At 47.7% G+C, this 27,863-nt stretch overlaps 1 long non-coding RNA gene across 1 annotated transcript; it reads right to left on the bottom strand.

The window, feature by feature from the left end:
• Positions 1-20,150: 20,150 nt before the first annotated feature.
• On the bottom strand, positions 20,151-21,250 carry LOC134733581 (uncharacterized). The gene is made up of 2 exons (XR_010117197.1): positions 20,817-21,250; positions 20,151-20,441 (listed from the first exon to the last, which is right to left on the bottom strand). It is a non-coding gene; the product is annotated as an uncharacterized lncRNA (long non-coding RNA).
• Positions 21,251-27,863: the final 6,613 nt, after the last annotated feature.

Below are 27,863 nucleotides of genomic sequence, written 5' to 3'. Positions count from 1 at the left end.
AGGTCAAGGGCAGTGTTTAACCTTGATCCCTAGGACTTTATTTTTTTATTTTTATTATTATTTTTTTTGAGACGGAGTCTCGCTCTGTCGCCCAGGCTGGAGTGCAGTGGCGCAATCTCGGCTCACTGCAAGCTCCGCCTCCCGGGTTCACGCCATTCTCCTGCCTCAGCCTCTCCGAGTAGCTGGGACTACAGGCGCCCGCCACCACGCCCGGCTAATTTTTTTGTATTTTTAGTAGAGACGGGGTTTCACCGTGGTCTCGATCTCCTGACCTCGTGATCTGCCCACCTCGGCCTCCCGAAGTGCTGGGATTACAAGTGTGAGCCACCGCGCCCGGCCGATCCCTAGGGCTTTATACGCTGGTCCACCTCCGGCGTTCTGCGCCCTTTCCCGTGACTCTTCCCTGAGGGTGGGCTGCCCGCCTGCGCTGAACCCTCCTCACACTCAGGAAGTGAGCGTGCGCAGTGGACCAGGAAGTGGGACGCATGCCCATCCGAGGCCTTCTTCGCTTTTCCGGTGAGTGTCCCGGGAAGGTCAGACTCTGCCATGTTGTCTCTTCGTGCCCACCCAGGCTCACTTGCCCAGTACCTGCGATTTTCTTGGAAGCCCTTTTTATCTGTTTGGGAAGTTGCTTCTTCCCGGTGCCTGCATTCAATTGACACTTTAGTGTGACAGCTGCAGACCTTCAGGAAATTGTCTCTCCCTAGCTTCAGTTGCCATTTATCTTTTTTTTTGTTTGTTTTTTTGAGATGGAGTCTCGCTCTGTCACCCAGGCTGGAGTGCAGTGGCGCAATCTCGGCTCACTGCAAGCTCCGCCTCCCGGGTTCACGCCATTCTCCTGCCTCAGCCTCCCGAGTAGCTGGGACTACAAGCGTCCGCCACCACGCCCGGCTAATTTTTTGTATTTTTAGTAGAGACGGGGTTTCACCGTGTTAGCCAGGATGGTCTCGATCTCCTGACCTCGTGATGTGCCCGCCTCGGCCTCCCAAAGTGCTGGGATTGCAGGCGTGAGCCACCACGCCCAGCCGGTAACGGTGAACCATCATCCTACAGTCGCCTGACATTCCTGGCAGGTGGGGGAGAGCCCTCTCCTGCCCTGCTCATGTCTGATCCCTATAACATGTGGGCTCAGACAAGGAGATCACAGGGTCTGTCTCTCGCCATCTTATTGCCTCTGCACTGACTTTGCTCTCAGCAGCCTTGCTCCGCGTTCGGGAGAGACCACCACCCAGGGCACAGCCTTGCAGGGCCCCACGCTCTTCACACCAGAAAGAAGAGGAAACTCTGTCCAAACGAGTCTTACTTGGATCTTGCTTGCGATATCCACAGTGGAGGAAGTGGAGCCACAAACCTGTGTGGTGAAGGCTCCGCATAGCATTGTAGGGGCTCCGCGAAAGGAATGATGAACAGGCACACTTTAGACACCGAATCTAAGGTCCCTCAACCTCAATTCCCCAATCCGCAAAACACACAGGGTATTAATACTGTCAGACTAAGTGTGTATTAATTGAGATGCTGCATGCACAGTTCTCTCCTGGTGGCCTGCACAAAATAGGCCTTCAACAAATAACAGATTTTTTAAAAGACTATTTTTTTTTTTTTTTTTGACATGGAGTCTTGCTCTGTCACACAGGTTGGAGTGTAGTGGCATGATCTCGGCTCACTGCAACCTCTACTTCCCAGGTTCAAGCAATTGTCCTGTCTCAGCCTCCTGGGTAGCTGGAATTACAGGCACGTGCCACCACACCTGGCTAATTTTTGTATTTTTAGTAGAGACGAGGTTTCACCATGTTGGCCAGGCTGGTCTCGAACGCCTGACCTCAGGTCATCCACCCTCCTCAGCCTCCCAAAATGCTGGGATTACAGGCGTGAGCCACTGCGCCCGGCCAAGACTTTTTTTTTTTTTTTTAAGGAAAGGTTTTAGGTTCACAGCAAAATTGAGCAGAAGGTGCAAATAATTCCCATCCACCTCCTGCCCTCACACAGGCACAGCCTCCCCGGCTACCCACATTCCCAACCAGAGGGTTACGTTTGTTACAGTCAATGAGCCTCCATTGACACGTCATTCTCACCCAAGTCCCTAGTTTACATTAGGGCTCATTCTTGGTGTTTGTACATTCTATGGGTTTGGATGAGTAGATAATGGCAGGTATCTATCTTTTTAGTATTATACAGGGTATTTTCACCACCCTAAAAATTGTCTGTGCTTTGCCGATTCATTCCTTCCCCTGAAAGCCCTGGAAACCACTTTTGACTGTCTTCATAGTTTTGCATTTTCCAGAATGTCACAGTTGGAATCACGCAGTTTGTAGTCTTTTGGGATTGGCTTATTTCCCTTAGGAATATGCATGTAAGTTTCCTTCATGTCTCTTCATGAACTGATAGCTCATTTGTTTTTAGTGCTGGAAAGTATTTTATGGTCTGCATGTATTCCAGTTTATTCACTCATCGAAGGACGTCTTGGTTGTTTCTAATTTTAGGCGATTATGTACAAAGCCAGTATAAACATCCCTGCACAGGTTTTTGTGTGGACATCAGTTTTCAGCTTCTTTGGGTAAATACGAAGGAGTAGAACTCCTGAACTGCATGGGAACAGTATGTTTCATTTTGTAAGAAACTTGTGAGACTGCAATGAAGGGGTTCCTTTCGCTCTACATCCTTGTGTTGTCAGCGTTTTGGATTTGGGCTGCTTTAGAACGTGTGTAAAGTGTGTTGCTGTTGAGATTTGCATTTCCCTGATGACATGTGAGGTTGAACATCTCATTTGCTTATTAGCCATCTGTATATCTCCTCTAGTGAGGTACTTGTTAAGGTCTTTGGCCCATTTTTTAATCGAGGTGTTTATTTTCTTATTGTTGAGTTTTAAAAGTTTTTGTATATTTTGGATAACAGTCCTTTATTAAACATGTCTCTGCAATTATTTTTTTTTCAGCCTGTGGCTTATCTTTTCATTTTCTTCACAGTGTGTTTTGCAGACCAGAAGTTTTTGAATCACATTCAGTTTATCAATTATTTCTTTCATAAATCATGGATTTGATGTATCTAAAAGTCATTGCCAAACCCAAGGTCACCTAGGTTTTCTTCTATGTTACCTTCTAGGAGTTTTGTAGTTTTTTGCATTTTACAGTTATGTCTATGATCCACTTTGAGTTAATGTTTGTGAATGGTGTGAGGTCTGTGTTTAGATTCATTCATTGATAGGACGTTCAGTTGTTCCAGCATTGTTTATTGAAAAGATTAGCTTTGCTTCATTTTATTGCCTTTGTTCTTTCGTCAAAGACCCGTTGGCTATATTTGTGTGGATATATTTTCGGACTCTATTCTGTTCCATTGATCTATTTCTCTATTATATATATATATATATATATATATATATATATAGCCAATACCAAAGTGTTTTCAGAGTAAGATGTAGCTTTAGAGTAAGTCTTGAAGTCGGGTAGTGTCCGTCCTCCAAGTCTGTTCTTCTCCTTCAATATTGTGTTGGCTAGTCTGGGTCTTTTGCCCCTTTTTATAACCTTTAGAATCAGTTCGTCAATATCCCCAAAATAACTTGCTGGGATTTTGATTGGGGTTGCATTAAATCTACAGATTAATTTGGGAAGAATCTTGATAGCTTGACCATATTGAGTCTTTCTATCCACAGACATGAAATATTTTCCTTCTTATTTAGTTTTTCTTTGGTTCCTTTCATCAGAGTTTTGCGGTTTTCCTCATATAGATCTTTTGCATATTTTGTTAGATTTATTCTTAAGGTATTTCTTTTTTTTTCAAGTGCTCTAATATCAATAACATTATGTTTTTAATTTCAAATCCCATTTGTTCATTGCTGTTATGTAGGAAAATGATTGACTTTTGCATATTATCTTGCGGTCTGCCACCTTGCTATTAATGTAATCACTTATTAGTTTCAGATGTTTTTTCTGTGGTCATTTCTCTCAGATTTTCTACATAGACAATTACATCATCTGGAAGCAAAGACAACTTTATTTCTTTCTTCCCATCTATGTACCTTATATTTTATTTGCTTGTTTATTGCACTAGCTGGGACTTTTAGTATGATATTGCAAAGGAGTCTGGAGAGGCGACACCATGCCTCGTTCCTGGTCTTAGTGGGAAAAGTTTTGAGTTTCTCACCAGTAAGTGTGATGTTAGCTGCAGGGTTTGTGTAGATATTCTTTATCAAGTTGGGGGAAGTTATCATCTATCTCAGTTATCATTTTTAATAGCTGAATAAAAGGTATTACATCGAGTTCATGTTCAAAGCTGGTTAAGGCACCATCACTGTGAGGTTTCCATGCGTTGCGCAGTCCATAGTCTATGGTTACGGCCTTTCAGTTTCAGACGAAGAACAAAACCAGAGAAAGGCCCCAGAGCCGCCCTGGAGTGTGGGTGGAAAACACCAAGAGGCCTGTTTTTCCAGACCTTCTTTGACGAGCTTCATCTTCAGCTACCAATGCGGTGGGGGTGGGTGTCAGAGGAAGGACAACTAAGTTGGGGAGCCCTCATGGCAGGGACAGCTTGGGATCGGGGACAACGCTCCTGTATTGGCCTTCTGCATCTGGTTTAATTCTGTCCTGAGAGACATCAGCTCTGTTAGCTCCTGCCATGTCTTGGGAGCCTCAGAGCTACGGATAAGTGAATGAACTTTACCACCTGATTTATGAGAAACACTTTGTGAGTGTTTTCCATTTCTTTTCTTCTTTAAAAAGGACAGCAATAAAGAGACAAAAAAGGGAAGAAAGAGGACCTATTTCTGTCTCCCTATCTCCCTCCCACATCCTCCTCTGCTTCCTGCCACTGTCCCTTCCCCAGTATTCCGGTGGTCCTTGGGGTCTGGCTTGCTGGTGCCACAGCTGGGAATGATGCAGAGATTTCAGAATATCTAGGTCGTAGCATCACATCCCAACTGTATTTCAACACTTTCAGTGTTGATTTATAGTCAATCCTACTATATGTTCTAGAAATTAAGAGATTATCTAAACACAAAAACTTAGCCACCCTAGCAAGGACCTGTCCTCAGCTGAACTCTTGGTCAGCCTTAAATTATGTTTGATAATAATAATATAAAAAACCAGGTCAATAACACTGTCTTGTTACAATTGGAAAGGTATCATTCTCTCAAATTGTCATTTCCAAAGCAGGATTTATTTTCTTCTCTTGAACTCAAGGTAAATTCTAGCTGAGTGAACAGCTGAGAAGCCTGGACTCCTTTGTTAGTATTTTCAGATGAGGGCCTCTAATTGTCAGGCAGGAGTGCTGGATTCATGAAACCGGCTCAGGGCTGCTTTGGGCTTTTCACTAATATATTTGCAAATGAGATGAGAATTGGCAAGTGAAGATCCAATTTGCTCTGCCAATCACCCTCCATTTTCTCTTTGTATTTCCTATCGAGACCGACAGATTTTTAATGGCTGAGCAACCTTCTGCGCTGGCTCAGGAACCTACAGTGTCAGTACGGGCCAGGTCCTTTCAAATGGGTTGGAAGAGCAATGTCAAACAGCACCTCAGAGGGCTCTTGGCATCGCGACCCAGGGGCTGGATTTCCATGTTATCTTGCAGACTTGTACAGTTCCTGAGCAGTGGCATGGAATGAGAATGTTGTCTTAGGGCCCTAATTCTCTATCAGGCCACTCCTACCTGGAGACCAGCTGAACACAGAGCAAAGTACAATTTACCAAGGTAGAGAAAATTTGATGCTGGTGAGCATTTCAATCTGAAGCAGAGCTGGGCTACACTGACCAGCACATGACAGAGGGTGGGGAAGGGCAGCTCTGCCATGAGCATGAAACCACCAAATGGCCCAAAGTCCCAAGTGTCCTTTGTAGGACCACAGGCAATTCATGCAGCCTCTCTCTCTGTTTTCCCACCTGTGAACCTGAGGACTGTGATGATGCCCTGTTTGCAGAAAATCAAACAAGATCACAAACCAGAAAACACTTTGCAGGAGTCATACTCTCTATGCAAAGTATATATACATTAAAGGTAAAACCATATGATGAAATATTTTTCTACTGTGCTGTTGCTGAAGGTTGGTAAAACCAAAGACAAGGCACACTTAAGTTGCCAAAATAGTCAAGAAAAACAACTGAGGTGAAAAATTGGCCCTATCAGATATCCAAACACAGTGAGAAGTGATTGGAATCAGTGTGATGCAGGTTCAAAAAATCATTTTCATTGTTTAAAGTCAAGAGTCCAGACTCATTCAAATTAGTAAGGGGAATTATGGGTTATTTAATAAGTGCTATCAGGACAATCATTTATGTGTTTGGGAAGAAGAGATCCCAATTCACAGTATTGACAAAAATAATTTTCAGATAACTGAATGTTATATCAAAAATTCTAAAACTTACACATGAAAATATGTTTCAGTTTTCAGAGGTGGGAACGGGTCTTCTTAAGATCTCAAAAGACAAAGAAATAAAAGATTGATAAATTTTACCTCCTACAATTTTTGATGTTTAAAATTTTAAAAATAACTTTTATTGGACTGTCATATAAAAGCAGAAAAGAACACAAATCTGTGACTTCCTTTGACTAGCAGGATGGTGCATAACTGATGCTAGGTGATTTCACAGCTAGGGCTTGGGATATCTGCAGTTTCTGCCACCCGAGGCTTGGAATCTTCCCTCTTAAAAGCAAACTGTGAGGAACTCAAGTCTCATGAGGATAACTGAGGCACTGAGTTCCCAGCCAGTATCCAGCTTCCTGTATGTGAGTGTGCCATCTTGAACTTTCCAGCACGGTTAGTCCCTAGGATTGCAGCCTAGTGCAGTGGAGCCAACTCTCAGAAAATAAAGGTAAAACCTTATTGTTTTAAGCCACTAAGTTTTAGGATGCTTTGTTATGCAGCAACAGATAACAGAAATACTTCTTTTTTCATGGCTGTGCGGAATCACTTTTATCATAAACCAAGCATCGCAAGGAGAGTCTTGTTCAGGACTCTCCTGTTCCATTGCTCCAGTCCACCAATACCACGGAATTTACTTGGATCTCTTTATCTCAGTAACATGTGGAAGTTCTCTATGTAGAGTTCTTGCACATTTTATTTGATTTATTCCTTTTATATTTCCTGAATATGCAATTATGTCATCTGCCAAAACTAGAGGGTTTTTTTTCCTTACTTTCTAATCCTTATGGTTGCCTTTTTTTTTTTTTTTTTTTTAAATAGAACTGGCAAGGACCTCCAGGACAGTGTTGAACAGAAGTGTGAAAAGAGGCATCTCCCTCAATGCCAGGCTCAGAGGGAAAGTTTTCAATATTTCGTATGATCTATGATATTGGGTGAAGATTGCTCTTTTCCTTTGTAGATACCTTTTATCAGCTTATGGACATTCCCTTTTATTTCTAATTTGCCAAGAATTTTAAAATTATAAATGTTTGCTAGATTTTATTACATTCCTTTTATTGCACATTTGAGATGATGCTATGGCTTTTTCCTTTATTCTACTAATAGTTTGAATTCTATTCATTGATTTTGAAATGTTAAACCAGCCTTGCCTTCCTGGTGTACATCTAATTTGGTTGCCATGTATTTTCTTTTTCTATGCTGTTACATTCAGGTTCTTTTTTGGTGTCTATGTTTTAAAGAGGGATTGACCTGTAATTTTTCTTTTTGTAATATTCTCACCAGATGTTTAGTGTAATGGTTGTGCTGGCCTTATAAACACACATTAAATTTTCTTGGCTGGGCATGGTGGCTCATGCCTGTAATCCTGGCACTTTGGGAGGTGGGCAGATCACCTGAGGTCAGGAGTTCGAGACCAACCTGGCCAACATGGTGAAACCCCGTCTCTACTAAAAATACAAAAAAATTAGCTGGGTGTGGTGAGCGCCTGTAATTTCAGCTACTTGGGAGGCTGAGGCAGGAGAATTGCTTGAACTCGGGAGGTGGAGGTTTCAGTAAGCCGAGATCATGCCATTGCACTCCAGCCTGGGCAACAACAGCAAAACTCTATCTCAACAACAACAACAACAGAAGTTTTCTCTCTTTTTCTGTTCTTGGAAGAGTTTTATTGTAAGTTTAGTGTTGTTTCTTTTTTAAATGTTTGGTAGAATTCATTAAAAAAGCCGTCAAGGCCTGGAGCTTTCTCTGTGCTGAGTTGAAATTACAAAGTCAATTTATTTAACAATATACTATATAAGCCAGAAATTATTGTCGATATCTGTCATAGACAAAAAGATTGCCCTATGCATACTGTGAATTATATGCAGGGATATTAATTGCTGTGTATTTTTTTGAACAGTGAAAAATTGGAAACAACCGAAGTTTTTATGACAAGGGACAACCCCAGCATATTTTTTATTAAATAAAGTAATTTTCAGAGCAATGTGTTTAGTCTGAATCTATTGAAAACACATAGCACTGAGCCCCAGCACGGTGCTGTTTATTTTCTAGTCCTGTTGGTTTCTGAGTGTGAGTGTGGAGAGGGGTAGTGAAGACACAGCAAACCAGACCAGCCGCAGCGCTGGGGGAGCCGTGGAGGCGGGGTGGGGGGCGAACCAGCGTTGTCAGTCATCTGTGAAGTGAGGTTTTCTTTTGACAAGGAAATGACTCCATGTATAACTTGCATAATAAAAACTTTCTTGCGGGTGCCCAGGGACAGATGTCCCTCGATACCTGCCCTGGTCTGCTCGGGCAGTGGCCGTCCTTTATCCAGGCCCCACCTCCACCTCCTGTCCTCCAAGACCAGGGATGGCAACTTTCTTCCCCAGAGGAAGCTTCCTCAAGCAGCTAGGGTGGGGCTTCCTCCTACCAGCACTTCCTGAGAGCAAGGCCGACCCAGGCCCCGGCGGGTCACCCCTGCCACCTCCTCTGGGTCCCAGAGCCGGCCGCGGCTGAGTGTGTGATCCAGGAGGGGCAATCGGAGCCCTCCCCTGGGTCAGTCCTCTGGGAGGTTCAGGGAAAGGCAGACCCTCTGCCCTGGGGAGACGGAGTCTGGGGATCCCAAGTCTGGGGAGCCCGTGCCTGTGCTTGCAGATGCCTGTCTCGAGAACCAAACCAAGGGAGGTGCACAGAGCAGAGGGAGGTGCAGAAGCGGGACCCTGGCGGCTTCTGTGGGGCCGCGTGTTCCAGGTGACCTGAAGTCTGTGGCCCTGGTCGGTTCCCAGGGTGTGTGGGGCGACACGTTCCCCTCTGAACTCAGGCAGTGGAAGGCTGAGTTTTTATCTTAAATGCCTGAATGAGAATGTGGAAGAGCTGGGATCCCGCCCTATTTATACTCCAAGAAGTGGTTTGTGCACTAGACACTCACTCACTCTTTGTCTCAATTCTCTGTGAAATGGGTGGGTCAATGCTTTGGTTTTTTAATAGGATACTGATAAAGAATATAAAAGAATGACAACGTTTGAAATTTCCAACTAATAGAAATTGTGCCACAAACAAAATCAAATTTGCAGATGACCCAGACGTCCTGCGCTGCTGTGAGGCTGAGCGAGGGGCGGCTTGTGGGCTGGTGTGCCCTGTCAGCAGAGGCGTCAGCTCTTCAGAAAGCAATTGGGTCCGGTTCTCTCCCAGCCGCCCAACTCCACCCCAGTCTTCAGGTCATATTGAGCATGACAAGAACTTCCCAAGTGGTGGCAGGTGTGCGCAGCTGCCATTTAACAATGAATACTATGTACTGACTTTACACAGGCCAGGCACAAAATCCCAGAGCTACACAAAATGATAATGGTAATGTTATTGTCTCTATTGTACAGGTGAGGAAACTGAGGCTGGCAGAGGGCAACGAGGTACTCAAAGTGACATTCATGTAAATACATGGCAGAATCAATATTTGACTTAAATGCCCGGCCCTCAAAGTGCACACTTGCGATCACCATGTGGGCTGTCTGTGTGTTTGCTCAGGGACCACAGAGGTGACAAAACACTTGAGAGAAGAAAGTGATTTGCAAATACAATTTTTAAAAATCGATTTTAATATCCTTTGCCTTCTGGGGATTACAAGGAGTTACAATGCAGCAGGTAACCTAGCAGGTAGCAGTGGACAGGAAAATTAGGCTTCATTCTTTTTATAGGGTGATGAGGAGTTTCACTTTAAAGACCGTCTTCCTGTCTCCTCTTCTTTTTAAGAAAATACTTTGACTTCTCTGCAAAGGCTTCTGGAGGAGTTAATGCTTCTTCAAGTATGAGAAAACCAACACAGCAATGCCCTGCCATCGCTGCTGCTTCGGGCTGGCGCTCATGGAGCCCTGGGGCCGTTTTCTCTTCGCTTGCTTGTTTGTGGAGAGAAGACCCAGGAGGGACCGTCCTTCAGCTGGGAGTGCAGGGAAGCCTGCTCCTTCCTGGGACGCCCAGGGTGTGTCTGGCTTCAGGCACGGATGAATCCAGGTCAAGATGGCCAGACTTAACAAAAAACAAAAAGAAACAGGGCACCCAATTAAATTTGAATTTCACATAAAGAATGATTTTTTTTCTAGTTCAAATATGCCCCCTCTTCATTCTCTATCTAAAATTCCACTTTAAATGGGCAGCCAGTATCTCATCTGGCAACCTGCATCCGAGGGCTCAGGTAATCCTTACTCTGCCTCTCACTCCTCTCTAGGAGGCTTCTCCCGGCCGGATGGGTTTTGTTCTGTTTACGTCTGCAGTTGTGGTCGTGCCATGTACCTTTCTAGAGAAAGAGAGGTCTCTTCTGTTCTCGGGGTTGTGTGCTGAATTTCAGGGGGCACGGCCTGTGCCCACCCCTGAACTCACAACGGGGGCTGGGAAATGGAGCGTGTGGTTCTCTGGTAGAAGGCTGTGATGGGGGAAGTGAGTTGGCCCCACTCAAATGACTCGCAATGTGCTCCTTGCAGGAAGAGGGTTCTCCTGCCAGGACGCAGTGCAAGGGTTACCTCGCCGGCTGGACAAAACCGCGCGGACTCCTGGGCCTCGGTGCGCCATCCTTGCCTGACAACTGAAGCACAAAATCCCATCCATGTAAAACCCACAAAGCAGCTCTGTGCTGGACGCCAGGGTCCCCGGGCCGAGTCTCTTACTGTCGAAAGATTTTCTGCCATTTCAGTTATTTTCCTTTGTGTTAGAACAGAATTCTTCTGGGTCAGCAGTAACATTCCTTTCCCTCAGTTTGTAAATCTGCCCACAGGCCCCGGGTGCGGTCCCGGGAGGAAAGAGAGTGGGAGAGGGAACTCCACGGGCATGGGGCGTCCGTGTCAGCGGTCCCAGAGGACGCCGAGAAAGAATTCGAACCTCTGCTCCAAAGGCTATTATTAAATTTTAAACTTGGCAGAAAATTGACCATTCTGGAAATTAATATGACCATTAATAATGACACTAATTAAAAAAACATGTTCTAGGGTCAGAGCCAAACCATGCGGGGAAATGCAGAGCCCAGAACTGTAGGCAACTGGGTCTTGGTGCATTCTTTAGGATGTGTCAAAGTTTAATTAAAAAGAACAGATAATTTTGTTAAGCCACTGCTACAGGCGAACAGTGGAGACCTGCAGGGACAGCAGATAGAGGAGTGTCGCCCTCCAGCATCGGCAGCGCTGTGTGGGGAGCAGGTGCGGCCCCAGGAGGCGGACCAGGACAGGAGCCACAGGTGGGGACAGGGGGCCCGGGGCAGCTCCCGCGGGCTCCTGCAGAGGCAGAGGCTGGAGAGCAGGGACAGCGTGAGGAGTGGTCGCGGATCCGCTGACCCCTCCTCTCCCTGCGCCTCTGGTCTGGGCAGCACTGGAGAACGGGAGAGAAACGCAGCTGGTTCCACAGGGCGTGCGTTCCCAGGAAGGCGGCCAGACGGCAGGCAGGCCTCAGTGGAAGTCCAAACTCTCAGCTCATCCTTCAGAAGGAGGAGAAAGGCAGCGGCTAAACAAGACAAATCCAACTGCTGCCTTCAGCGATGGGGTCTGCCAGGCGACAGGCAGGAGGGACGGAGGTGCAAGTCCCCAGTTCTTTTTTTTAAATTTTACTTTAAGTTCTGGGATACATGTGCAGAACGTGCAGGTTTGTTACCTAGGTATACGTGTGCCATGCTGGTTTGCTGCACTGATCAACTTATCTAGGTTTTAAGCCCCGTATGCATTAGGTATTTGTCCTAATGCTCTCCCTCCTCTTGCCCGCCACCCCGACAGGCCCTGGTATGTGATGTTCCCCTCCCTGTGTCCATGTGTTCTCATTGTTCAACTCCCACTTATGAGTGAGAACATGTGGTGTTTGGTTTTCTGTTCCTGTGTCACTTTGCTGAGAATGATGGCTTCCAGCTTCATCCATTTCCCTGCAAAGGACATGAACTCATTCTTTTTTATGGCTGCATAGTATTCCATGTGGTCTTAGGTTCTTGTTCCTCTGTGAGGTGACCACTGCCTGGGGCTGGCAAGGCAAGGTGTGGGAATTAATTAGAGTTTCCGTCTGTTTTAGATTGAACATAAAATAGCAAAATAAAAATAATCTTCATGTTTCCACCCTCTAATGAAATGTGCACCCAGCAAACCTCTTCCTCAGACTCAAACTAGTTCCTTAGGGGCATGGACGCCACGAATTCCATGAGGCTCCTGCGGCGGCGTGGACAGGCCAGCATGCTCAGGGCTGTGAAACTCAGCTCTGCTGTTTTCTTGCCGAGTGACCCTGGGTCTGTGACTTGACATCTCTGAGCCTCAGCTTCCTCATCTCTAACACGTGGATATAAGACCCTCATCACAGGGCTGGCGAGTGGATCATACGACATGCTTTCCCCTCCTCTTAGCACAACAGCTGTAACCAAGAGGACAGATAAAGGAAGGGGAATCATGGTGTCAGTCCTGCCAGCACTTAGGGAGTAGCTCATTGTATTAGTCCGGTTTCACTCTGCTAATAAAGACATACCCAACACTGGGCAATTTACAAAAGAAAGAGGTTTAATGGACTTACATTTCCACGTGGCTGGGGAAGCCTCACAATCATGGCGGAAGGCAAGGAGGAGCTAGTCCCGTCTTACATGGAGGATAGCAGGCAAAGAGAGAATGAGGAAGACAGGAAAACAGAAACTCCTGATAAAACCATCAGACCTTGAGAGACTTATTCACTACCACGAGAGCAGTATGGGGGAAACTGTCCCCATGATTCAACTATCTCCCACTGGGTCCCTCCCACAGCATGAGGGAATCATGGGGGTACAATTCAAGAGGAGATTTGGGTGGGGACACAGCCAAACCATGTCACCTATCATGTGCTCGGCCCTGAGGTAGGCTTGGATAAATGATGTTTATTTCCATGCATGAAGTTTATGAGCCTATTATAGGGTGGGAATACTCCGTCATGCAGTTAGTTAATAAATAATAAATATACAAATAATTCCAGACTAAATTATTTAGCGCAAAGTATAAATTCTGTAGGAGCCTAAGGCAAGGGAAATAGATGAGGAGTTAGGGTAACAGTGATCATGCTAAAAATAGCCAACTTTTTAATAGGGCTATTAAGCCAGATCACTCACGATTAGGTTCAGCTGCAGGTAGCAGAAATCCCACCTAAGAGAGTCTTCAGCTGGATAAATGTTGATATTTCTTTTACATAGAATAAACCCGGAGGTAGGCAGTCTGGGGTTGGCTTGTTGCCTTTCATCTCACTCCCACTGCCTATTATCAGGGATCCAGACTTTTTCTGTCTTTCTGCTCCATAGTCCTTAATGTGTAGCTTCTAGCCTCCAAATTTCCTCATGGTTGCAAAACGGTACTGCAGCTGTAGCCATCACATCTGCATTCCATCTAGCTGAATCTGTCCCCTTCAAGTGGCTTTCCGGGGAGCCCCACCCAACAACTTTCTATTGCCAGGGAGCCAGGAAATTTAGTTTCTTAAGAAGGGCACCTTACCATTTCTAACATATAGGAGTTTTGTGATTAAAAGAGAAGAACAGCTATTGGATACACAGTAGAGAGCACCTGACTGTGAGGTACAGAGCTTCTCCCCTTGTTCCATCTGCCTTGTCTCCCCTTTCTCTCCAATCCACCCTCTTTCCACAGCCCTGGGCTCATCTTAGACTGGCCCAGTGCGAGACGCCTCGGCTCCGTGTGTGTTATATGCTTCCACACGGCAGCCCGTTTACCGGACAGTCTGGTTGTCTGCCTAGCTAGACTGCTTCGTTTGCCCTGGTGTATCCAGAGCTGAGTGTAGGGCCTGGCACATAGCAAGGTTTCCACAGGACCCTGGGGGGTGAAGGTTCAGTGCCGCATGCGTTGCCTGTTCTATGCAGGTGACCTCAGGCACAAGCACCCAGGTGAGGTGGAGGCAGAAGGAAGAGTTTACCAGTGTCCAGGTCAGACCTCTGTGGATGATCATAATTACTTTACCGAAGTCCTTTTGGTTGCTGTGTTTAGTTTTGTTCTAAACACTGTAATTTAGCCAAGCCACTTCTTCACTGACAGTATTCCATTGGTGTAATTATTGTCTTTTGCTTAACAAAAGGACATTTTTGACTAAGAGGTATCTTCCCAGACTATGTCAATTGGCTGGAGAGGACAAGGTCTGTGTTAAAAAAAAAGAAGGTGGAGAGGGAGGAGCAGCCCAGCCGGGAACCACAATGATGAGTGCATTGATCCTGGAGGAGATGAGCCCAGGTGAGCGCGAGGAGCAGCGGAGCGGGGCTGCTGGAGGACCTCCTTCTCTTCTCATTAGGAAATAGCTATTGCTTAGGGGATTGTTATCTGTTTGTTGGCAGGGGACAGGGGTGGATCAAGAAAACAGAAAGTACAAAAAGTCAAAAATTTATTCCCAGTCTCCTCATCTGGAAATCACTACTTTTTTTTTTTTAACTCTTATTTTAGGTTCAGGGATACGTGTGCTGGTCTGTTATGTAGCTGAACTCATCACGGGGGTTTATGGAATAGGTTATTTCATCACTCAGGTACTAAGCCTAGTACCCAATAGTTATTTTCTCTGCTCCTCTCCCTCCTCCCACCCTCCACTCTCTGATGGGCCCCAGTGTCTGTTGTTCCCCTTGTTGTGTCTGTGAATTCTCATCATTTAACTCCCACTTATAAGTGAGAACATGTGGCGTTTGGTTTTCTGTTCCTGCATTAGTTTGCTAATGATAATGGCCTCTGGCTCCATCCATGTTCCTGTGAAAGACATGATCTTGCTCTTTATTCTGGCTGCGTAGTATTCCATGGTGTATACGTACTACATCTTTAAAGTCCAATCTGTCATTGTTGGGCATTTAGGTTGACTCCATATCTTTGCTATTGTGAATGGTGCTGGTATGAACATAGGTGCGCATGTGCCTTTATGGCAGAATGATTTCTATTCCTTTGGGTATATATCCAGTAATGGTATTGCTGGGTTGAATGGTAGTTCTGTTTTTAGCTCTTGAGGAATCACACTTCTTGCAAATCACTACGGTTAATGTTTCATAAACATCATTTTAGAGCTTTTGCAATGCGTATATTCTCTCAGAAGAGCAGATAGAAATAATTTTACACGAATGAAGTACATCATGTATTAGATTTTATATTACTTATATTTAACTAAAGAAAATGAATCTAAAACTGAACATGAAGGAAATGGATAAGTGAAGATGTGTGTTTTCTTTATAAGTGATATTAGTGATTTTTCCTAAAAATCTAAAATTCAAAAAGTTAAGCTACAAAGTTGGGTTTAGGGTCAACCTTTTTTTAAAAAAAATCTAATGCTATAACTTTAAAAAGATATGTTGATTTCTTCCCCTTGAATTTGCACAATTCATAGCTCCTACCCACTTTTCTTCCTCCCCCACGACTTTTGTTCGCTAGACTATTTTTACAGACTTGCATTTTATATCACCTACATTTTATTCTGTGCCACGATTACCATGCATTTCATTTGAGACCCTTCCACATTCAAATACATTCAGCATTCTTTCATTCCAGCTTCTTCATGCCTGAATTTTAACATTTTTATGATTCAACTGCTGTATGGCTAAATTTTTGTCATCAAGTATTTTTTTTTTTCGAGAAGAGCTCCTGGGGGCTATAGTGGCAGAATTCTTCTGTGGTTGAGAATACACCTTAGCAGGTTCTATGTACGGTTGAGCCTTGAACAACAGGGGTTTGAACTGTGCATATCCACTTATACGTGGATTTTCTTCCACCTCTGCCACCCTCCTCTTCCTCCTCCTCCACAGCCTCCCCAGTGCGAAGACGATGAGGATGAAGAGCTTATGACGATCCATGCCCCCTTCATAAATAGTAAATGTCGTTTCTCTTCCTCACTATTTTCTTAATAACGTTTTCTTTCCTCTAGCTCACTTTATTATAAGAACACAGTATATGATATAAATCACATATAAAATAGGTGTTAATCAACTGTGTATGTTATCAACAAGGCTTTTGGTCAACAGCAGGCTCTGAGGAGTTACACTTTTGAGGAGACAAAAGTTAAGCAGATATTTTTTTTTTATTGCATGGGGGGTCGACACTGCTAGCCCACGAGCTGTTCAAGGGTCCGCCGTCACTCTTGGGTGTCTTTTCCCTCAGGAGGAGCTGGTACCTGACCTGGAATGCCTGGTGTGAGCGTAGCTGGGCAGGGGACACATCTGCCTCACAGGTGGCTTTTCCCTGGCCTGGACACTCACATGCCATTTTCTCACCCTGGAGACTCAGTGACTCCACTCGGGGGTGTCTTGATGAGGAATGGTTGTGAGCCAGTTGTTCCTAGAACATGAAAAAAATGTCCCTTTAATCTGCAGATGCAGACTTGGTTTGTTCAGGAACATCTTTCCAATTTTATCTATATATTCTTTTCTGTTCTATTTATTTCTGTTTCAGATATACCAGTTGTCCCTGTATTGGGCTCATCTTCATATTTAATTAGGTTGAATCATATGAAATTGTTATTTTTGACCACTTTTTAAAACCTATAAAAATTCAGAGAGAGCTGCTCAAATATTCTGTGGTTCCAATTAAAATTCCTTTCTTTTCCCTTGTCCTTTTTTCATTGCATTATCTGTGAATATCAATGAGCCCTTCCTGCATGTGCCTACTCAGGAGTTAGCTGTGTTTATCTGGTTCCTTGTGGCTTCTGATATAGGCATTATTTATCGAATGAAGAATTAGCAGCCTCAATTTGTTTCTGTATCTCTTCAGTTTTTCTTTGCATTTTATTCCAGTTGTCTCATTTTATTTTTGAATTCTTTTCTCAGTGACTTCTTACTCTCTTTATTTTTAGCTAACTTTCACATTATTTATTATTGGAAGCTTTTTAAAATTTCTTGCAATATGCTGCAACAGTAGGTTTAACCTTTGTATTTTGCATGCAATTTCCCTCTCTTTTTTTCTTCTTCTCAGCTGTGCTATGTCTAGATACTCCCGTGCCTGTCTGCCTGCCTTTCTCTCTTCTTGCCGCCCTCCCTCCCTTCCTGCCTTCCTTCTTTTTCAGCTCACTCAACGTGGGAAGCCCTGTGAGTTCTCTCTGCCTAAACAGAATGTGAAACTTCCCTGGGACTGATGCGTTCTGTGTCCTCCCTGCTCTGGTGGGGCTTGAAGGTACAGCTGGAAACTCTCGTCTTTGTGCAATTTTGTTAGTAGTCTGGGACGGCGGAAGAACTTTTGCAAGCTCAGGGCACAGCCAGTTCTGCAGGCGATGCCCTTGGGTTTCCGCTTATTGCCCCGATTTAGAAAGGAGTTTGTTCTCTGCCAGAGACAAGGACCCCTGTATGGGCTTCTCCCACCCCCGTGGAAGCAGAGAAAGAGGGGGATGGGGCGGGGGGAGCTGCCCCTGGATGTCCCGAGGATCCCTGCGCCTGCAGGGGTCTTGTTCTCTTTCCAATTTCTTCCCTCCACCCTAATGTGTTTGCTGCTATAGAGTATTCCGCCCTGGACAACTGCGGTCAGTGGGTCGCTCGTTTTCCTCTCCAGCTCCTCCTCCTGCTCATCTCTGGGGCTCCTTGGAGGTAAGACGTAGGTGAGGGCTTTAACCCCACAGACTCTCCTTCAACTGCTGACCGGTTGTTTCTTTTCGAATCTAGGTTTATTCATGAAAAAGCTCAGAACGCCGTCCGCTTACCCTCTTCCCCAGGGTTCTGTTTCTCAGCGACAGGAGGCTGCTGTTGATTCCCATACTTTTTCCTCCTGGACTTCACTTTTAAAAGATGATGACATGAAGCTAGTCTTCCTTTTGTGGATGTTACTATGGTGTTTCAAAACTGGTTTTCACTGATTGCTTATTGTTCAGTTTTATTAGGTTTTACGGGATGTTTCTGTGGTCTGGCTTTATTTGGAGAAGGACCCTTAGTGTGTTTTCAATATAATGTAAAATGTAAAGGTCATTTCCACAATGCTCATTTCCACAATGCTCAATTCCTAGGCTACCTCCCAGGTGACTTCCACCAGCCTCTGACACACAGGTCTCTGCCCCTGGAGACCCCTGCATGGCCTCAGACAGACCCAGCCCTCTCTACCTCCCATTGTGTTCCCCCGAGTCACTGCAGAATATGCTGGGAATTCATGGTCCTGAGATGGGAGGGGCTGGCTGCAATAGCCTCGCTCTCTTCCAGCCCTTCCAAAACCAGGATGGCCTTGCCCGCTTTATCCCAGTGAGTCCTGGAACGCCCAGGTATAAAACCCAGGGCGGGATGCTTTCTGGGGTCCTCAGCCACAGTGCAAATAGAGCGCATTCAGGTGAGACCTCTCTTCCCCAGCCACTTCCCTGAGCCTGGGGGACTGCCTGGCTATGCACCCTGGGCTCCTGCGGTTCCTCGATGCCTATCTGTAAGTAGTCACCCGCTTCACGTAGCTCGTGTGGGAGGGGGCCTGGCTCCCTGGACTTTGGTAAGTAGTGAGAGTGCAGCCCGGGACGCCGTGGGCTGAAGTGGAGGCCAGTGCCTGGCAAGCCTGCTTCCAACCCCCGCCTGTGTGGCTTCCTGTGCCCCACTCTCCAGGGCTCTTGCTGCCTCCCCACCTGCGCGCCCACCTCTGCCTCCTCTGCTGCCCCTTTGGGTCCTTCGACCTCTCGCAGTGGCCGTGGTCCAGGCCTCAGTCCTTGGGGCCTTGCTTTTTCCTTCTTGGTGGTCTTGTCCAGGCTTGTGGGTTTAAACCCCTTCATGCGTTGATGACCTTGATGCCTCTCTTTTCCGGACCTGTCTTCCGATGTCCATCTCAGCCTCCCTGATGGGAGGGCTCACAGGTGTTCCCTGTCCACGCAGCCCATGCCACCTGCCATCCACATCCCAGCCCTGGCAGTGCACCTGGCCTGGCAGAATCAGGCCGGCTCTGAGGCAAGGAGAGCACTGAGTGCTGGGGGCTGGTGAGGTGGGGTGGGCAGAAGCCAGCAGGCAGTGGGTCCATGGGAGAGGGACGGCTCTGCTGGCACCCACCGAGGACCCTCACCCAGCCCGTGCCACCTGCAGCCTCCCTATCCCAGCCTGTCCAGGGGAGGAACTTCCAACCCCGGGAGCCACCCTGGCCCCTTTCCTTCTCCACGCCCACATCCAGCCTGTCAGAAAATTCTGTCTCCGCTTTCACAGTTCAGACCCAGAGCCCGCTGCTGCTCCATCTTCCCTGCCAGTCCCAGCTACCCTCATTCCCCCTCCATTATGCAACGGGCTTCTATTTCTCAGTCTCCTTGCTTAACCTCTGCTTATTCTCAGGAAGGGGATACCCACAATGGCTTGCTCTCTCTTTCAGAATAACAGGCAGTTCCCCAGGCCCCGTCACTGCATTCTCACCTCCCTCTGCCTAGAAGGGTCCTCCTGGAAGCACATCTCTGCTCCGCCCCCCTGCTCAGCTGTGACTTCTGGTGAGGCCCACCCTGGCCACTTCATTTCAAATCGCAGCCCTCCCTGGCACCTCTGCCGGCCTTATTGTCGCTGTTCACACCCTACACTGTGCTCTTATTTCCTGCTCCTTATCTGTTTCTCTTGCTGCAGTGCAAATTCCATGAAGGAAGGGTTTTGATTCTCTTTAGTTCACAACCGTGCCCAGCACCTAGTAGACAACAGATATGCAGTGAACAAACACATCAGTGCAAGTTCAGTAAGTGAATTCTCATGGAAACAAGCTGTGGATTTAAAAGCAAAAGGCTTGGAGTCCCATCCTGAGTCCATCACTTGTACAAATGCTCTGTGATTCGGTCTCTTACCCCTCAGGTGGGGATGCTACCAGCCTGAATGATGGTGGCAATGTGCCTGCCATGGTTACCCGAAATGAAAATCCACTTCCAGATTGTGTCCAGTGCATAAATTAAGCAGCTACCTGGGCTCGGAAAATAGCCAGAAATGGAAGGCTTTATAAATACTGGGTTACACGAAAAATAAAGAACTTTGTTCAGTCACCTCAGCCGCAGTCAACCCCCAAGGAGGGAAAGAGGAGCCCCGCCGCCCCCCGCATGTCATTCAGCTCCTCTCCTGGCAGCTCCGCAAGCAGCGTCGTCTCCACATGCACAGGAGCACACAGGCTCAGGGTAATTACACGGCTTGTTTGAGAAGCCAGTCTGGAGCCAAATTCTTCTTTTCCTCTCAAATGCCTGGCCTGTTCTCCTACTCCGCAGCCACCCTCAACTGCAAAACATACAAATGAAATATTCAGATCATTACTTCTGATATCATTACTCTTCACTTCCTCACTTGTTTGTGAACTTCTATTAATAGACCATACTTAGGTGACCCAGAGGGACAGGCCATCACTTACTAGAATTTGAAATAATTATTAAAAAATATTTATTGGACTTAGCTTTCTACCCTTTATTGAGAAATTCTAATGACATGACTTCTTTGTGCACATTATCCAATTTGCACATCAACACGTGACATTTCTGTTTAATTCTGGTTTTGTCACATTGATTTTTCCCCTAGTATATAATAATGCCGTCATATTGAGAATTATAAAAGTTCAGAACGATCCCTAACTCCCCTGAAATCTGTCATTATACTTACATTTCCAACCAACTTTCTAGAATTCTACGTTTCTTCCTTCGTTTTATGCAAATTCCAGGTGGTGAGGCTTCATTTCCTTGGCAAGGTCTCTTTGGGAGCTTTTCTTTGAAGCATGGAGAAGGAGCTGGCTCTCAGCGTCACTAAGACGGCTCTGCTGGGCTCTCTCCGGCAGGCGCGGGGTCTGCAGGCACACACGCTACTGCGCAGGCTGCGTGACCGCAAAACCCACCAGGAAAGACCCAGCAAAGGAACTGGGGTTGCCATGCATGTGTGAAAGGGAGAAGGGATGGAAACCTGTTTGCGTCTGTCCCCTGGCGAGCACTTGCTTCCCGATGACTCTGATTCACTATTCATAAAAAGCGTGCATCACAAAGATAACTCCAGCTGCATGGAAGGTGCCAAGATGTGATGGAAATTAGGAGGAGGTAATTGCTTGCCCGCGCTCTCTCTGTGATAAGCTTCCACGAGAGAAGACAGGAATATTTAAGAGCCTGAAGTCACCATGTGATGCCTGTACAATGAGGCCAGCATGGCTTGCTGAAGCCCCAGAGAACTTCTTTGATGATGACATTGCCCTCAATGTTCCAGGTTCTCTTTTTCCTTTTCTTTTTAAAAATAACTCCTCCCGTCTCCCCAGGGCCTTCACTAGTGCGTCTGGGAGGTTATTTGGAGGTGGGAGAGCTTTGGATCAGGCTGACAAATATCGAGGACTTAGCTCTGTATCGGGCACCCAGAGGCACCCTGGACTCAAGAGCCACCCCCCAGAGGGACGCTTGTCAGGAGCCGGGGCTGCCCCCAGGGGCACCTGCCCACCCGTTCCCATTAGAGCCATCTCTCCGCAGTAATGGTGACCGGCCACCCTGGCCTCTCAGCCGTGCTATCCAGCAACTGCCAGGCTGGTTCACAGGCTGTGGGGTGTGATGGGTGATGCCAGGCTGGTTCACAGGCTGTGGGGTGTGATGGGTGATGCCAGGCTGTGGGGTGTGATGGGTGATGAGATTCCCCCCGCCCCCCCGATATTTTCAGCTGAAGGAATTGGAGAAAAGTGCAGAAGCAGGAAGCCACACTCACCTTCCTTCCTCCTCTCCTGACTTAGGTCATAAAAGTCAGGCAGGACTCTCTGGCCCTCCCGGGAAGCTGGTCTAGGAGCCCCGCCTGTGAGAGGTGGCCACCCCGTCATGTGGAGTGGCGGGTTCTTAGCTCAGGAGCTGAAGGGCCACAGAGGCCTGCCAGGTCCCCCCGCTTTGCTGCCAGTAGATCACGCCGCTTCCTTGTATTCTTTCCCTCCACCGTCCCATTCTCACCAAACCTTCTGTGAAACACACTCAGGCTCGCCTCTTTCTTTGGGTTGGCATTTCCTTATGAAGGCTCCTGTGTCACATAAAACTTAGATTAAGTAAAATGTGCACTTTCCTCTTGTCCATCAGTCTTTTGTGATAGAAGCTTCAGCCTTGAACCTAGGATGGGTGAGGAAAGACGTCGTTCCCCCACTGAGCAACTCTGCTGGAAGCTTTGCATCCTTTCCTTGCTCCCCTGCAGCTGCTCTTCCCAGGACCCCTTCCTTGTCCACTGTCCCTCCCTTCCCAGCCTGAACGCGACAATGGAGACCGCCTTGGGACGGCTTGGAGGGCCTCCACTGGCCTTCCCTTCTGCACCTCTCTTGCTCTTCCTGCTGTCCCCACCCCTGTGGGTCTGCATCCTGCAGAGGTGCACACGGTTCCTGTGGGACAGCAGAAAAAGTATAAGCTATACACAGGCTGCTGAGCAGATGCCAAACGCTTTAGTGCTTAATCTATTCCTGGATCTGGGCTGCAGAAACATGCCAAGAAAAAGGCATAGAAGTTATTACCCTGAAAGGAAAGAATCATCAAAACGAAATTCAACAGGCGTCACCCAAGGATGTTGGCCTAGGAAGGCACTCCCTGGATGCAGCGCCGTGCTTCGGCGTGCCTGCGGCTGTGGGATATGCCTGGGCCCGCCATGGGTCCGGGGCAGCCTAGGGCGGGTGTGGATGGGAGCCTGCAGGGCTGGGGTCTCAGTGGAGCGGGAATCCTGTCTTGGCCCCAGGATCTTTCTGAAGTGGTTCGGGTAACATTTTTCTAGGCTGCAGGAAGATTTCCAGGAGCTTCCTTGAGATGGCTGCAGCTTTGTTTGCGTCCTTGGTGAATACGTAGATATTTCACGATTCTTGGTCATTTCTGAATCTGGGAGATCGACGCTGAGTCCTATTGGTGCTCCTGCTGCCTCACTGGGCTCACGGTGGGTGTCCAGCTGCCCTGGACCAGCCCAGATGCAGCCTCTCGCCTGGAGGGTATTCATGAAGGAGGCCAGTGTCAAGCAGCTCCACCCTATGGATTCTGTTTCAGATAAAACGTGCTCATTTGGCCAAGGCCAACACAGGCACCCTCCTCCTGCTTTGTCTGGGCATAAACAGCTGAGGCTTGGCCCTGCCCCGTCAAGAGGCCTACCCGGCTGCAGAGGTTCAGCCTCACCTCCGAGCATTGCGGGGTGTCCTCCACCCTCCTCAGCACACGCTAAGCTCTTTCCTTCTTGCCATGGGGCATCATGACAGCATATTTAGCAAAATGCCACAGCTGTCATACGTGTGGTTCTCCAGCTGCTGCTTCTGAGCCAGCTTCCCACACCAGAGTTCGATCATCATGCCATCTTTTCAGTGACTGATTACGCGGGAATTCGGGAAGTGCCGACTTTCCCCGGATGACTGGGTTTCTTGATGTGATACTCCTGTCAGCAAATCCTACCTTCCTTTCCCTTTGCAATTCTTGAGACCATTTTCTACTTGAAAATAAAGTGATCTTAAGGCACCGTGTTCGTTTCAGTCTCAGAGAGTCGTTTTGCTCCTTTTTTCCTGTGAGAGAAAGACGCGAAGCCCCCTTCCCTGCTGCCGACTTTCTTGGTGTGCCCCTGATGCCAGACCGCCTGTGTCTTCACAGGAAACTCCACGGACCAGGAGCTGTGTAAGATGTCTGCATAATGTACAGTCACTTTCTGCAAACGTAGAGCATGAAATAATCAGGACAACATGTCAGCCAGGTCATATCCTTCAGTTGACTATAGTTTTGTCTGGGAGTGAAATTTTAAACTGCAAGCAGCTTCTGCGTTATGTTGTAATCATTTAGAGCCTCCCCATTTTTATAAGACTTATCTGTTTCTCGCTTAAATGCTTTCTTCTTGAGTTATGCCTTTCCTGGATGGACATGCAGGCTGTGCTATGTCTTGAGAGGCACGGGGAATCCAGTCACTGAGGCATGCTCACCGTGGCTTCAAACGTGGGCATTGGTTTCTCCCCTAAAACCCTGGAGGAGACACTTCGGGGCTGTTCTCCTGGCTTCTTCAGGTGTGTGTTCACACCGGCATCTGGGCCTTATGGCCTCCCTCACGGGGCCACATGGGAAGGCCGGACGCAGGGAGGCTTCTGTGGTGGGGGCTGGGGGTGTCTTGTGCGCTTCTTCCTCTCCCTCCTTTTTTATTTTTCTTTTGTTGTTGCTTTTTTAAATCATGAAGGAAGAGTGATTCCCAGAATGTCACCCCTCTGGACTTACCCTTGGTCTCGTTGGCCAGAGCTGGCCACATGACTACCCTACTGGCCATGGAAACTGAGGCAGCAAATCTCTGGGTTTTCAGGCTGTGGTGGGAACAGCTGTTGAGAATGGCAGTCGGGTTGCAATCATGGACTGAAATAAAGCTGGCTGCAGGTCCTCATCCTGCTGTCCCGTCCCTGCAACGAACCCCAGCTCCTCTCATCAACAGGGGCTCCTTCCCCACCCTTGGAGGCTGGGCGGCCTCTGACTTGCTTTGGCCAGTAGGACCGGGGCCTTGCCCAGCCGAGGCCTAAGATGCCATGAGCTCTTGCAGTTCCCGCGAAGCCCTGTACTGTCACGAGCATCTGCCTGGGGTCCTGAGAGTCTCTGCGGGGCCCAGCTGGCATGGGAGGTGGCTCGGCAAAGCTCAGTGAAGCCACCCAGCCGACCCGGCTGAGCAGATACATTCATTCTCCTCTGCCCCAGCTCAGATCGCAGCCCTGCCCCAACACCACCTCCACGGTGAGCAGGCGCCAGTGGCGGTGGTTACATGCACAGAGGTTTGTGGTTGTTTCTTGTGGTTACCACTGTAGCAATAGATAACCGATAATGGAAATGATAGCAGCTACAGACGCCCTCACTATAGGATATTTAGAGGGCTAAAAATGTGTAAATACAGAAAATCACCCTGAAGTCTACCCTGCAGAGAAAACTATTATTAACACTTGGCAGGGGTGCCTTTATTTTTCTATATACTCCTTTTTCAAGTGTAGACATTATATGGTATGTAATTTTTTTCATTTAAGGGTATAAGTTTGTTTTTCATTTTAATGAGCACTCTTCTTAAATATCAGTGTAATAGCATGTAAATATTGGGACCCGAGAGGCGGAGCTTGCAGTGAGCCGAGATTGCGCCACTGCACTCCAGCCTGGGCGACAGAGCAAGACTCTGTCTCAAAAAAAAAAAAAAAAAAAAAAAAAAATTTGTATAAGCATTCCAATTTTGGATATTTGAATTTTTAAAATATTAATGCAATGAACATATCAGTACATAATATTTTTGCTCATATGCACTTTATTTCTTTCCTTAAGATGTATTCTTAGAGATGGAGGTCCTGGGCCAAAGGCAGGTGGCAGCCTCCCCATCCTGTACCCATCCAGCTGCCTTCTAGGAAGCTGGGGCTGGGTCCTGTGCCCACATCCCATGGATGGAGAGTTCTGTTTCACTCATCATCAGCAGCACAAAGCTTCGTCATTTGAAAGGTTTCCTCCATGCTTCTAGAAGAAAGTTTTCATTTTAACTCCAGTCGCATGGTGCTCACCTGCGGTGGTTGGTGCGTGTTTGTCTCTGCCAGCCGCAGGCACCAGCACGGGAGGCTTGTGTGGCCCAATTCTGGCATTGATATTTGTGGGGACATGGGTGGACAGGGCCCGAGCAAAGTTTGCTAGTCCCTAAGAAAACAGTCCAAGAGGACACATCTCTTCCTCTTCCACTGGCCATGGTCAGATCTGAATGTGACGGTGGGACCGTCGCAGCGTCTCTCGACCCAGGGGCCTGGCTGCCTGAGATACGTAGAGCCTCCGAACTAACCAACCCTGAGCTCGCCCTGCCCGGATCTGCACCTCCGTTCTTTAAGGATATGCACTTGGTGCTGCTCGAGCCGTCAGGCGTGTGCGTGTTCTCTGTGGCTGGCGCCTCCCGCGTGCTGTCCTGAGGCCTGGCCCTCCTCCTACTGCAGCTCGGCAGCTGGGGGCTTCACTCCAGTGTCGTGTGACGGCCTTTTGAAAACCGGAACCAATAAACTCAGACACCTAGAAGCTGCAAAGTGTGTATGTGCCTCTTAGTAAAAGATTTTTTAGTACGCTTGTAATTACAAATTTGTTTGCAATTAATATTAAATAAAGAAATAACGAAGAAAAAGTAGATTTCTGGTTTGGTCCTTTCTGGGCTAGCTCTAGTTCAGGGGCTCTGAGGATGCTGTGGTCAGAGGGGCCCTACCAAACACCCCTCTCAAGACCTTTCTTCTCTGTTTTGTTGGTGGAGACACAAAATAAACAGGGCTTTCCCTGTGAGGGAGAGAAATAAAGAGGATTCACAGAAGGCCACTCTGAGGAGGAGACATTGGACCTACGATGTGAAGAGAGAGAAGGAATTCACTCCTCAAGAAGAGTGAATTCTCATCAAGACCAGTGAAAGAGTATTTCAAGCTGTCTTGGTGCTGTGCATTTGGCGGTAAAAGCAGGAGCTTGGAGTATAGTGGTCTGAAGCAACAGGACCTGTGACAGCTGCCAAAGGAGGGTGGGCCTCAGGCTGACCCCGGGCAGGGGCTCTGTGCTGACCGTGGGGTCTGCTGGGGCCACTGTGCTATGTCTTCCACTGCTGGCCAAACCCTCGCCCAGGGGCCTGGCAGTGGCTGGAGGAAAACAAGCCAACCAGGTTCAGACACGTTCCTGGAGCTGGGAGGAGTCTCTCCGGAACTGGGAGGAGTCTCTCTGGAGCTGGGAGGAGTCTCTCTGGAGCTGGGAGGAGTCTCTCTGGAGCTGGGTGGAGTCTCTCTGGAACTGGGAGGAATCTCTTCAGAACTGGGAGGAGTCTCTCTGGAGCTGGCAGGAGTCTCTCTGGAACTGGGAGGAGTCTCTCTGGAACTGGGAGGAGTCTCTCTGGAACTGGGAGGAGTTTCTCTGGAGCTAGGAGGAGTCTCTCTGGAACCCCCTCCCCTCCCCGGGCTGAGTCAGTATCCAAGCTGGGAGCTGGGGCTGCCTTCCAGAAGGGGGCTCCCTCCACTGAGAGAGGCTCAGCCTTCCCTGGGCATTTGGGCTGTGTGGGAGACAGAGACACCTGCATGAGACCATCCTAGGAGGAAGGAATCGCATGAGTGGAGGCAGCCACCAACAGCATGGAACACTCAGGGCCGGAGGCTGGAGGAGCCTGGTTTGCTCAGAAACAGAGGAGGCTGGTGTGGCTGGGACACGGGCCTGGGAGAACGGCAGACATGGTGCCTGAAATGTCTTCAAAGGCTGCCAACAGTGGGACATGGGGGGGCAGTGTGAGGCCAGGAGCTGGGGGTCAGCCCTCCACAGGCCAAATGTGTCCGAGCCTGGTTCCTTGAGAGCTAAGCCCAGGCCTTCAGGAGCTGAACCATGCCTGCCTTCCTCACTGGCCACACACGCCCTGTGGAGTGGGTCCACGGCCACACACACACTGTGCAGTGATGACCCATACTCACCGTGGAGTGGGCCCTTGACCACACACTCACTGGGGGGGTCCAGCAGGCAGCAGAAGGAAGCAGTGAGGCTCTTATTCTTTGTGTAGTCATGAGTCGCTTAGCAACGTTTCAGTCCATGCTGGATGGCACAGACAACGGTGGGCCTCTGAGATGATCGTGGAGCTCGAAGACTTCTACTACCTCATGATGTCATCACACAACACATTTCTCACACGTTTGTGGTGATGCTGGTATAAGCAAACCTACTGCGTTACCAGTCGTATAAACGTATAGCTCGT

This window comes from Symphalangus syndactylus, chromosome 2 (assembly GCF_028878055.3).
Source record: "Symphalangus syndactylus isolate Jambi chromosome 2, NHGRI_mSymSyn1-v2.1_pri, whole genome shotgun sequence".
Classification (NCBI taxonomy): Eukaryota; Metazoa; Chordata; class Mammalia; order Primates; family Hylobatidae; genus Symphalangus; species Symphalangus syndactylus.
This window is presented reverse-complemented; position numbering and strand designations above follow the sequence as displayed.